Raw genomic sequence first — 13,027 nt, forward strand, 5'->3', positions numbered from 1 at the left:
TCACCCTCAGGTTACCACTGCAGCAGTAAATGGGTTTCAGCATGACTGGGTCATACAGATCCAAAGGAGATGATGCTAGCTTCTATAGCCAGCAAGTACTGCCGGTCAGGATAAAAATATAGATAAAAAAGAGAATCAGAAGGCAATAACTGTAAATGCAAAACAATACTGGATAATCTCACGGTACATATCCGGTTTTCCAGTTTCAATTAAAACAGGAGGTAGAATACTATCTGACCCGGAATTTCTGTTTGGCACTTCCTGTTTCCTTGTTAGTATAGATTAGCTGGAAGTATCATAAATAATTCCAAAGGTCAGAGAAACTTATGTATAAGTTGCATTCCGTGTGAACTGAACTGAATTGCATTTTGTTTTAAGAGCACTGTTGCATGAAGCTTTCTGCCTGTCAAGGTTATTACTCAGAATTAGTTGTTTTTAACATTCATAGGGATTGTTTTTGGCACAGAAGGAGGAGTTAGGGGCCAGGGATATAGGGAAGTTAGCGTCTAGGTCAGAGCGCTCCATGATCAAAGGCCAGCAATTGCCACAGAAAGATGTTGGGTGGACAAATGCTGAGAACAAAGACCAGAGAGAGGACGAGGGCTGGTGACTCCTCCCCACCCCCCCCCCAAGGTCGTCAGGGCCTGGGATCAGAGGTCTGTGTGGCTGTGCGGGCAGGAGGTACGAAGTCTGGTGATCCCCTAGGTCGGCGAGTCCAGAGTTTGATGCCTGGCGTTTAGGCCCCATCATTGGCAAGTCTCGTCTCTTTTTGTACATTCTCCTTGTGACTGCTTGGGTATCCTCCAGGTGCTCTGGTTTCCTTTCACAGTCCAAAGACTTAACAGTTAGGAAGTTAATTTGTCCCATGATTAGACTAAGGTTACATTTGGGGTTGAAAGGAGGTGCAGCTTGAAGGACCAGAAAGGCCTATTCTGCGTTCTATCTTTATAAAGAAATTTTTAAAAATCGTGGGGTAAATACCGAAGATTGAAGCCTGATGACTGAGTTCTGTCAGTGGGGGCCAATTGCTGAAGCTCTTGGTCTGTGAGTCTGCGAGTCCACTGTGGAAGCTGGAGGCCTGATGTCTGCAAGTCTGCAAGTCCACTGAAGGTTGGAGGCCCAAAGGTAGCTTATCATGGAGGTGGAGGCCTGGCTGTGTCTGTGACTCTGAGTGGGTGAGCGGATGGGGGGAGCAGTGAGAGAAAAGTGGCATGTTTTTCTGTTATTGTTTTGTTTTCTGCTCTTCTTGTTGTTGTTGCTTGTGTTGTTTTTCTGAATATTGTGGGCATGGAATGTATTGGCACTGGGATGTGTGGTGACACTTGTGGGGTGCCCCAGTCCTCAGGTGTGTTGGTTGTTATGCAAACAATAAATGTCACTGTTGGTTTCAGTGTGCATGGGATAAATTTTAAAAAATCTCATCTGATCTGACGCAGGCCTTGTGAAGTAAACAGATCATGTTCCAGGATGAGTCAGCATTCTAATTTGTGTTCATTGTAAACGTTGGCCAAGATTCCAAAATTCAGCTGCCCTTTTGACCTTTAGTACATATTGATATGAATTTAAGTTTCTTTCTAGTTTATTTTATAGCTGATTGCCGTATGACAATGTTACCAATACATATATACCCACAGCTGTTGACCCTGGGGCTATAAATGTTTTTCTTGCATTTTTAGAAGTGTCAATCAAAGCACACCTCATCACCACTTTTTGTTTGAGCAATATTTTTAAAGCAATTACTTTAGTAAACTGAGCACAACTTTAAGTGAAAAGTGCAGAGAAAATTCTTTTCATAATTAGCATAATTTGGTGAAAATATGCATCTGCTTTTGGAGCTGAATTTCTATTCCATAACTTTTACTGTTAAACTTCTCTCTGTTCTAACACCATTTTAAAGAAACACAAGTTATAGATTCCCACTTACAATATCATCACTGCTGAATGTGCAGACATAACTTATTTCTAATAAAGAATTGTAAATTCAATGTAAACTTTGGTTGGTTATAAGATTTGATTTTCAGCTGAAAGACTTCCATTTGGAATAATTCAATTTATTGGAAGAAGTCCCAAGTTTATCCTTACCTGTGATCCATTCATCCTTTCATAGACTCCAGTGCATGACAGGAAGGAAGTGTATACGTTATATACACACTCAGAACTGTATACATCATATAACAAATATAGGAAGTTATCTCAATGACAGGAGCGGTTGCCTACAAGGTATCTAGGAAGAACAGAGCAGAGATACAGCATGGAATAGGCCTTTCTGGCCTTTCGAGCCACACTGCATAGCAATCCTAGCCTGATCACAGGATAATTTACAATCAGCAGTTAATCTACCATCCAGTATGTCTTTGGACTGTGGGAGGAGCCAAGCACCTGGAGGAAACTCACAGGGAGGATGTACAAACTCCTTACAGGCAGTATAGGGAATTGAACTTGGGCTTCCTGCACTGTAAAACGTTGGGCTAACCACTATACTACTGTGCCACCCACAAACTGCCAAAGTTGAGTGTTGATTGTTTTTGGTCAAACTATCTCATATTATTTGAATGCATGAATGTGTAGGTGGGAATTATTAAATGAAGTTGTACAGGAGAAATAAGGGCCACGGCTTATACAAAATATTATTGTACTTTCAATTTTCAGCTCTGAATCACCAATAACCACATTAGGCTAATTTACCGCTAGGAACATCTCAATGGTTGCTTACCGAAGTAGAACATCTTCAAACAATGATCACCTAATTAAGAAAATATTAGTATAATGAATACCCGGATTAAAAGTTGCACATGTATTTTTCAGTGCCGCACAGCCTGCAAATTACTACAGGAAAATATATTTTATGACAACTTTTTTGTAATCCTGCTTAAACAAAATGATAATATTTATTGAGGAATGGAGTGCTGTTACCTGTGTACATTCGAGATGAGAGAAATCAGCAAATGGAACATAAGAATCGAACCTGAACTGACAGAATAGAGAATGAAAGGCTGCTTTCTCTGACTGGCGAATCTAGCACTAGAGGGTTGTGCTGAGATTATGGGGCAGGAACTACAGCTGATGTGTGGAGCCATTTCTTCACTTAGTAGTTTGTGAATCTTTTGAATTCTCTAACCTGAGGGGTTGGGGATGCTCAGTAGTTACGTACATTGAAGACTGAGACTAACTGTACTTTAAAATCAAAGACTGTGGGGATGAGATACAAATATAGCTTTGAAGAAGAGGTTCAGCTGCAGTCTTATTATCAGGGTAGGTTGAGGAAGTTTTATTGTCTCTTCTTGCTTTATATTTATGTTCGTTGTTTACTTATATATATAAACTTAAAAGTTCCATTAGGAGTACGAGTTAAATAATTTAGTGAAATTGCCCATCTATGACTCCAGTCATTAAGAAGGGAGGGAGGCAGAAAAAGGGAAATTATAGGCCAGTTAGCCTAACCTCAGTTGTTGGGCAGATGTTGGAGTCTATTATTAAGGATGTAGTTTCAGGGGTCTTGGAGGCACACGACAAAATAGGTTAAAGTCAGCATGGTTTCCTTAAGGAGAAATCTTGCCTGACAAATCTGTTGGAATTCTCTGAGGAAATAACAGGTAGAATGGACAAAGGAAAGTCAGTGAAATTTGTTTACTTGGATTTTTAGAAGGCCATTGAAAAGATGCCACATGTGAGGCTGCTTAACAAAGTAAGAGCCATGGTACTATAGGAAAGATTCTAGCATGGATAGAAAATTGGCTGACTGGCAGAAGGCACAGAGTGGGAATAAAGGTGAACCTGTTTAGTTGGCTGCTGGTAACTAGTGGTGTTCAACAGGGGTCAGTGTTGGGATTGCTCCTTTTCATGTTATGTGTCAATAATTTCAATGAAGGAATTGATGACTTTGTGGCCAAGTTTGCAGACAATAGAAGCTAAATAGATGGGCAGGTTCTGTTGAGGAAGCAGGGTGTCTGCAGAAGGATTTAGACAGATTGGGGGGATGGGCAAAGAACTGGCGGATGGAATATAATGTAGGGACGTGTATGGTCATGCGCTTTGGTAGAAGAAATAAAGATGTGGACTATTTTGTAAATGGGGAGAAAATCTAAAAATCAGAGGTGCAAGGGGACTTGGGAGTCCTCGTGCAGGATTTACTACAGGATAACTTGCAGGTTGAGTCGGTGGTTAAGGAAGGCAAATACAATGTAGCATTCATTTTGAGAGGACGAGAATGCAAAAGCAAGGATGTGAAGCTGAGGCTTCATGAGGCATTGGTCATACCGTACTTGAGGTATTGTCAGTAGTTTTTGTAGTGTATTTAATATTTCAGTAATATTTAAACAATATTGTAAATATATTGATAGATTAAACATTGTTTGCATAATTTGTTATTGTTTATACGTAACAAGTACGTGAATAGCATACATCATTACAACGTCACATTTTTTGTGAGCACCTCAATGAAGTAAAACTAAGTAGATCTGTTTTCCCAGCTGCCATGTTTTTCTATTGATTAGTTTCTGGAGTTACAAAACATAACAGTTTTGGGCCACTTATCTATGAAAGGATGTGCTGGCATTGGCCTCATCTGTGTAACTTTAGGCTCCAGTTCACTAAATGCAAGTAGGCTTTTTCCACTGAGGCTGGGTGAGACTAGGACTGGGGGTTATGGGTTAACGTGAAAGGTGAACTGTTTAAAGTTCAAAGTTCAAAATAAATTATTATCAAAGTACATACATGTCACCATTTTCAACTCTGAGATTCATTTTCTTGCAGGCATACTCAATATATCTATAATAGAATAATAACCATAATCAAATCAATGAAAGACCATACCAACTTGAGGCTTCAACCAATGGACAACAAGCTACAAAAACTAAAAATAGAAATGCTAATAATAAATAAACAAACAATAAATATCAAAAGCATGAGATGAAAAGTTGTGGAATATGAGCCCATAGGTTGTGGGAACATTTCAATGATGGAGCAAGTGAAGTTGAGTGAAGTTAGCCACTTAGGTACAAAAAAGAGGTTGACAACGGTGATTCTGGGAATGAAGGGGTTAAAATATGAGGAGCGTTTGGCAGCACTGGGCCTGTACTCACCGGAATTTAGAAGAATGCTGGGGGATCTCACTGAAACCTACCAAATGTTGAAAGGACTAGATGGGGTGGATGTGGGGAGGATGTTTCCTCTGGTGGGTGTATCCAGAACTAAAGGGCACAGCCTCAAAATTGAGGGGTGACCCTTTAGAACAGAGATAAGGAGGAATTTTTTTAGCCAGAGAGTAGTAAACCTGAGGAATGCTTTGCTATAGACTGCTGTGGAGGTCACGTCCAGGGATATAATTAAGGCAGAAGTTGATAGTTTCCTGATCGGTCAGGGCAACAAAGGATATGGCAAGATGGCAGGTGTGTGGGGTTGAGTGGGATCCGGGATCAGCCATGATGGAATGGCGGAGCAGACTCGATGGACTGAAAGGCATAATTCTGCTTCTATGTCTTATGTAAGAGACTGAAGGTTGTGTGGCCTGCTGCGTTCACCAGCAACTTTGATGTGTGTTGTGGGGTAATAACTGTTTTTAAACCTGGCATTGTGAGTCCCGAAGCTCCTGTACCTTCGTCCTGATAGCAGCAGCCATGGCCTGGGTGGTGGGGGTGCCTGGTGATGGAGCTGCTTTCCTGCAACAATGCTGTGACAACATTTATGAGGAACATGAGCGGGAATGTCTTCACTCGGCGGGAGGTGAGAGTGTGGAATGAGCTTCCAGTGGAAGTAGTGGATGTCGGTTTGATTTCAACAGAGAAATTTGGAGACGTACATGGATGGGAGGGCTACATACACAATTCAGGTATTTATTCTTGAAATGAATTGTTTAAATGAACAAGAATGCTTATCAACCAACATAATATTACTTGAATATTAAATGCACAATAGCTATAGTTCAGGCGTGGTCAATGGGACAAGGCAGAAAAATAGTTCAGTGCGGAGAACTTGTTTCTGTGCTGTTGTGCTCTATGACAGTCTGACTCAGGAAGCCTCTCTATTGCCAGGCTTCCGTCATCTATCCCATGAAGTGCATTTTATTCTGAAAAGAGCATTAGCCAATTAAAGTTGTTGTCATCAAAATTTTTAATTTTCTTTTCATCGGGATGGATCATTTTATTCTACTGGTCAACTCACTCTGATACTTAACAACTGATAATGCATAATGCGTTTTATATCAAGATTTAGTTGACTTAGGAGGAATTAATTAGTAGTAAGCGTCCCTGGCATTATCACGACAGGTGTAAGCTTGGTATAGTACTTGTCACAATTTAGCAGGGAACTCAACAGGTAGATTTTTTTTAATCAGATAGGCATAAATCTGATTTATACTGCAGCTATCTCTGCTCTGGTGTCTGACACAGCAAAAAGGAGATCTGTTGATCATGGATTTGTTGATTATTGGTGGCAGAGAATTCTGAATTTTTAAGCAACCTGGAGTCAGTGTCTTTATGCCACCCTACACAATCCCACCTAGTTCAGATGTCCAGGTGGTCTTGTTCACCTTCTGATCTATGGAGTTCAGAAATAAAACATAGGATCCACTCTAGAATATTCCAGAAGGGAAAATTGGGAGCAGAGTGTTATGTTTTGTCACAGTCTAAAAATAATTTTAACTGCTTTTAAATTTCACTACTATACAAATGTTTTTAAACACCATGGAAGCGATACAGATAATTAACATAGTAAAATAAAAAAAAGGTTAATTAAAGCTTATTAAAAGCTTGAGACAGATTAATGGCAATAAACTGAAATAACATTGTTAAAAAATAAGAATTACCAAACCTTTTCTCACAGGGAATTCAGCGGCAGAGTGACAACATCTGTTGATCAATAAATTTCAGACTCTATGCATCAGAATCAGAATTTAGTTTATTATCTCTGACATATGTTGTAAAATATGTTGCTTTGTGACAGCACTACAGTGCAACATAAAAATTTATTGTAAGTTACAAGGTTCATGGACCATTTGGAAATCTGACGGCAGAAGGGAAGATGCTGTTCCTAAGATGGTGAGTGTGTGGCAGCTTCTGGCTCCTGTACCTCCTCCCTGTTGGTAGTAATGAGAAGAGGGCATGTCCCTATTGCAAGTCTAGTATTTATTTCTGTTGGAATGATTGAGCGTGAACACTTACCTTCCTAAAGTATGGCCAGAATTAGGAAGAGTCTCCTCTCTGTACTTTAACTGTCACCACTCTGTAACTGACAGTCTGGCACAGACGAGTTGACTGCGCATCTATTTCAGGAGTTTTGAATGCCCACAGGGTGGAAAGGGATGGTAATAATGGATTATTATAGTCTAAGGAGAGGTATGTTAGCGGTCAGAAGGCAAACTGAATAGCTTTAAAAGAGTGAATGGAATGAAGTTGTGGAGAAATTTAACTGGAATGGAAAAGTAAGGAAACCCTTTGGCAATTCAGTTTAGAATAAAAAGATGTGAGGTTTTGATGAGAAAGCAACTGAATGACTGGGTCATATTGTAGACAATTAGTAATGTAAATTAAATAATGTCTAGACAAACAGCAGGTTAATATTTATCTATCATTGTAGTCTATAGAACATCTCTGTACATTGGTATCCAGAAATGCCTAGAAAATCTTCCTTCATGTCTTACTTGATTGTAAATTTGGAAATGAGTGCAGTTATAATCAATCTGATTCTCAGCATACATTTTTAGCAAAGATACATTAAACAATTACACTTGCAGATGGAGTTAATATAATATCTGCAGGAGGATTAAATATGTTTCTGCCACTTGCAATAGAAGATAAATAAAAATAAGCACTATTTTATTTAGTTTAGAAATCTTGAAGTTCAGTCAATAATGGGGCTACATAATTTTGCCAAAACAGTTTTTCCTTGGTGTAATTATTGGATAAGATGTTCAATATCTGATGGCTGAGAGACTTGTTGGAGAAGTACTGGCAGTTTTGTATGTTGCTAATGACGTACTGTAGCACTATTTTCACATGTTTCCAAATGACACAGAAGGACACCATTCACAAAGTCTATGCCAGATCTCAGAGGATTCCTATCATTTCCCCTCAACTATTTATTTCCCTATACCTTATTCTCTCTCTCTCTCAAGCAGATTGACTTCCTCAATTTTCCTGCAACAAACTACACCTGAGGCCAGTTAACCTACCAGCAGATCTTTAGGGTGTTGGAAGAAATGGAGAACTGGGAAGGAACCCATCTGGAGAACTTGCAAACTTCATACATTGCATACATTATTGGATTTTGGGATTGAACCTGGTTTATGGGAGCTGTATGGCAGCATTACTATCTGCTACTGTGCAAGAACCTTAGATTTTCCATACAAATCTGTTTGGGCAGGAAAGCCTTAAATTCTTATTTATGGAATGTGAGCAATGTTGGCAAATTCTGTGTTTGTTGCTCATTAGTTGCAGCCCTAGACAAGATGATAGTGAGCTGCCTTCTTGAACAGCAGCAATTCTTCAACTGAAGGCATTCCTGTAAATCTCTGGGCCTATACTCACCTCATTAGATGAATGAGGTGATGATCTCATTGGAACCTATCAAATATTGAAAGCCTAAACAGAGAAGTGGAGAGGATTTTTCCTAAAGTGCGGGAATCTAGGACCACCAGGCACAGTCTCAGAATAGAAAATATGCTCCTTTAGAACAGAGACGAAGAGGAATTTCTTTAGCCGGAGGGTGGTGAATCTGTGGAATTCATTGCCACAGATGGCTGTGGAGGCAAAGTCATTGGGTATATTTAAAGTGGAGATTGATATGTTTTTGATTAGTAAGTGAGCCCAAAGCTAACGGGGAGGAGGTAGGAGAATGGGGTTGAGAGGACCATAAACATAATAAAGCAGTTATGATGGAATAAGGGACCAGACTTGATGTGCCAAATGGCCTAATTTGCTCCTATGTCTTATCATCTTATGGTCCCATACTGAAATGCTTGAGTTTATTTAAATTATTTCTATATTTTTTGATGCTTTATTTTAATTACATTTTATTTCCTTTAAAAGTTTTGTTTTAAACTAGATTCTGTTATCTTCAGCTATGTTTGAATGTTAGAGACCTTCAGGAATATTGATTTCTGTTTAATAGCTTTGACTGTCAACTGATCCAGGTTATTCTCCTGTCAAAGATTTTTGTCCAGCATCTTTGTAAGTGATATTACTCTGGTTGCCCCCTAATGAGTGTATGTCATGAAAGACTACCATGCCACAGGATCTCCGACTAAGAATTCCACACCAGGAAGACCACTTTGAGTTCTGCTAATAATGCCACACTTAAGGTGTAAGTCAGTGGCACGCATGGGCAAATCATCAGCAAATGGAAAATTTAGCTTGGTTTCTTTGTGATGCAGAAGAGAATGATGTGCAGTATTTCTTTTAACCACAAGGTGGAGATAATGTCATCTGTTTTCTCAAGGCAGGTTACCGATAATCTTCCAGAGAAAATGAAGAAAAAAAGTCAAGGTGAAACACATTAAACAACGGGTGAGCCATCAACTTCTTATTGATACAAAGCACGTTCTACAATTCTAGCTTTGTTTGGTTAAAACAAAATATGCTGCTTCTCCGGTCTGAGATATCAGTATGTTTATTTCATGAGCAAAGGACAGTGAATGTCAAGGGAGTAATTTTCATTAGTGAAAGAGAAGATTGAACTATTGTGGTGACTGATGCATAAGAAGGTGGAAAACTTTCAAAATTACAATTGCTTATAGGGGAAATCCCATAACTAAAATCTATTGCAATGTCAAAAATGCAAACAAGCATTACCTCTCTTATTAACAGTGCACTTAAAGACTGAAAATTGATTATTCCATTTCTTGGGTAATAAAAATGTTAAAGAGATTTATGGTGGGAGGTGTAAATCATTGAAAATACATGGATTGCTTTAGATAATTTATTTACAATATTATATGATTGACGGAAGCAAATAGGGTTGTTACGATGGTAGGACTGTCATATGAGGAGCTGAGTCCTCTATTAGAGTCATTGAGCATGAAAGGAGGCCCTTCAGCCCATCTCATCCATGCCGGCCAAGGTGCTTTCCTGAGATAGTATTATTTGGCTGATATCCCTCTAAACCTTTCCCACCTGTGTACTTGTCCAAATGAGTTTTAAATGTTGTAATTCTACTCACCTCTAATGTTTCTTCTGGCAGCTGGCTCCATCCACCCATCCTCATGTGTGTAAGAAACTGACCATCAGATCCTTTTCAAATCTTTCTCCTTTCACCTTAACAGAAAAAGACTGACCGTAAACCATATCTACAAATGTTTCTATGTTCCTTGTGATTTTATAAATGTCTGTAAGGTCACCCCTCAGCCTTTCCACTCTCTTCTTATAAATCAAGCTCTCCAGTCCTCACAACATCCTCATGAATCTTTTCTGTACTCTCCCTCACTTTGTGACTAATTTGTTCCAAGAGGATGGTGATCAGAACTGTGCACAATACTCCAAGTGTGATCTCTCCAACGTCTTGTATTGCTGGAACATGATGTCCTAACCCTTATATTCATTGCCCTGACTGATGAAGGCAAGCATGGCATACGCCTTCACCATCCTGCTTAACTATATTGCCACTTGCAGGAACTCATGCCTCGATCCCTCTGTTCCACAACAGTCCCAGGGCCCCGCCATTCACTGTGCAACCAATTCCACAGGTTTTCTTCTCCAGTCATAAATAATTGATACTTTTTCCTCTTCTGAAACACTGGGTTTGATGGCTGTCAATTTTTGAACAGGGAGTACACATAACATTTTGTCTGGAGAAGTGGACTTCAGATTTCAGAAAGTGACAACTTGAAATCTAGTTTTACTGTGAAGCTGTAACATTTGTTTCTATGGGATTAGTGGAGTGGCTAATTGATGGCAAAGGAGTTAGGATATATGGGTTTTTTCAAATTGACAAGGCAGACTAGAGCTGAGGCTCAGATAGTTATAGTTGATACTCACAAACACAAGAAAATCTGCAGATGCTGGAAATCCAAAGCAACACACACACAAAATGCTGGAGGAACTCAGCAGGCCAGGCAGCATCAATGGAGGGTCTCGTCCCAAAATGTCGACTGTTTACTCTTTTCTGTAGATGCTGCCTGGCCTGCTGACTTCCTTCAGCATTGTGTGTGTGTTGCTAATAATTGACGTTAGTAGGTTGAGTGTCTTGTAGCTACATTTGCTCTTGATGCAAGTAAATTGTGGGGAGAACACAAAGAGCCCATAAAGAAATATAAATGCTGTGAATTAGTAAGTAGTTACTATATGGAGTCTAATGTGGGAAAAAGTCAGATTTTATGTTTTAGGAGGAATTGCTTATAAACCATTCTTTAAATAGAGTAAGCCTATGAAATCCCATGGTGCAAAAGGGTATATGGTCCCTTTGAAACTGAAAGAGTTACCACACAGATACAGCAAGAGTTAAGCTAATGGAACACAAGAGTTCCTGCAGAATGCTGGAAATGTAGGTTAATGAAGCATCAGTCTTAATTACAAATGGAAAGTTACTGGAAACAAAAGAAAACATTTTCTTTCACACAGGAAGTTCTGATCTGGAAAGATGGAGGAAGAAGAAGAGAATGTTTCCACCAGGAATTAGATGAGTCCTTTATTCACACAATGTGGGCTACTGACATTGCCAGTTTTTATTGTCAGTTACTCACTACTTTTGAGATCTGGAATCAGATGAAGGTCGGGTAAGGATGACAAATCTCTGTTCCCGAAGGACATTAGAGAACCAAATGTTTTCTCAGGGTTTCACAATCATCATTTTTATACTATTTATTCCAAATTTAATTTAATTACGTAGGATTCAAACTTGTGAATCTGGACCAAGGATCTTGGCCTGTTTATACTAGTGCAGTAACTAAAGCACAGAACTACTCTAACCCTAATGGAAAAACAATAGCTAGGAGACGAAAGAAAGATGAAGAACATCAACAAACTGGGTAGTGTACTATGAAATCATTATAGACATGACAGTCTGTTCTGTGATTCAAAATGGTAACTTGATACCAGTTCCCAAAATGTATGTATGTACCCATTTTGACTAAGGCACTCAATATGCAATGCAACTGTACTCATTTCTCCCAATGTGTTCTTTTTCCGTTACTTGGTGAACAACTATTAGTGGATTTGTTGGATAAATATTTTTCCATTGTACCTGGATTATAATCTAGATTTTATTTCAGATTTTACCGGGGAGGGCAGAATTTTGGAGCTGGTGTTGATGAATGGTTAAAAATAAAGGGAGTTAGGAGAAGGGAAGCTAGAGAAGTTTAATTGCTTATAAAATAGGAATTTCAAAATACAAAGTTCAATGTAAATCTATTATCAAAGTAAATACGTCACTATATACTGCCTTGAAATTACCATATATTACCAGAAACTATTGGCACCAGTGAGCCATCAGTACTTGCATTAAATCATATAGTAGACAGTTACTTTTTCCATATCCCAAATAAGGACAGAAGAACATAAGAAATAGGAGCAGGAGTAGGACATCTGGCTCGTCGAACCTGCTCTGCCATTCAATAAGTTCATGGCTAAACTGGCCATGGACTCATCTCCACCTACCTGCCCTTTCCCCTAACCTTTAATTCCCGTACTATGCAAAAATCTACCTAACCTTGTCTTAAATATATTTACTGAGGTAGCCTCCACTGCTTTATTGGACAGGAAATTCCACAGATTCACCACCCTCTGGGAAAAGCATTTCCTCCTCAACTCCATCCAAAATCTTCTCCCCTGAATCTTGTGTCTATGTCCTCTAGTTCTAGTCTCACCTCCCAGTGGAAACAACTTTCCTGCCTCTAACTTGTCCATCCCTTTTTATAAATTTATATGTTTCTATAAGATCTCCTCTCCACATAATAGGAAGGATTATGAGGTGATTGGATTTAGTAATTAGCATGTATTCATCTTACATTCACTAGAGAAGCCAATCCTTCCAAAAAGTAGCCGAAAAACACTTTGATGACTGACTTAAATATTTTGGACTGCTTAGCTGGCTGTCAAAT

At 39.1% G+C, this 13,027-nt stretch overlaps 1 long non-coding RNA gene across 1 annotated transcript; it reads left to right on the forward strand.

The window, feature by feature from the left end:
• The first annotated feature begins 289 nt into the window (after positions 1-289).
• On the forward strand, positions 290-11,611 carry LOC134354253 (uncharacterized). Its single transcript, XR_010019748.1, has 3 exons — positions 290-313; positions 9,437-9,500; positions 11,550-11,611. It is a non-coding gene; the product is annotated as an uncharacterized LOC134354253 (long non-coding RNA).
• Positions 11,612-13,027: the final 1,416 nt, after the last annotated feature.

The sequence above is a fragment of the Mobula hypostoma genome, chromosome 11 (assembly GCF_963921235.1).
Source record: "Mobula hypostoma chromosome 11, sMobHyp1.1, whole genome shotgun sequence".
In the NCBI taxonomy this organism is placed as follows: domain Eukaryota; kingdom Metazoa; phylum Chordata; class Chondrichthyes; order Myliobatiformes; family Myliobatidae; genus Mobula; species Mobula hypostoma.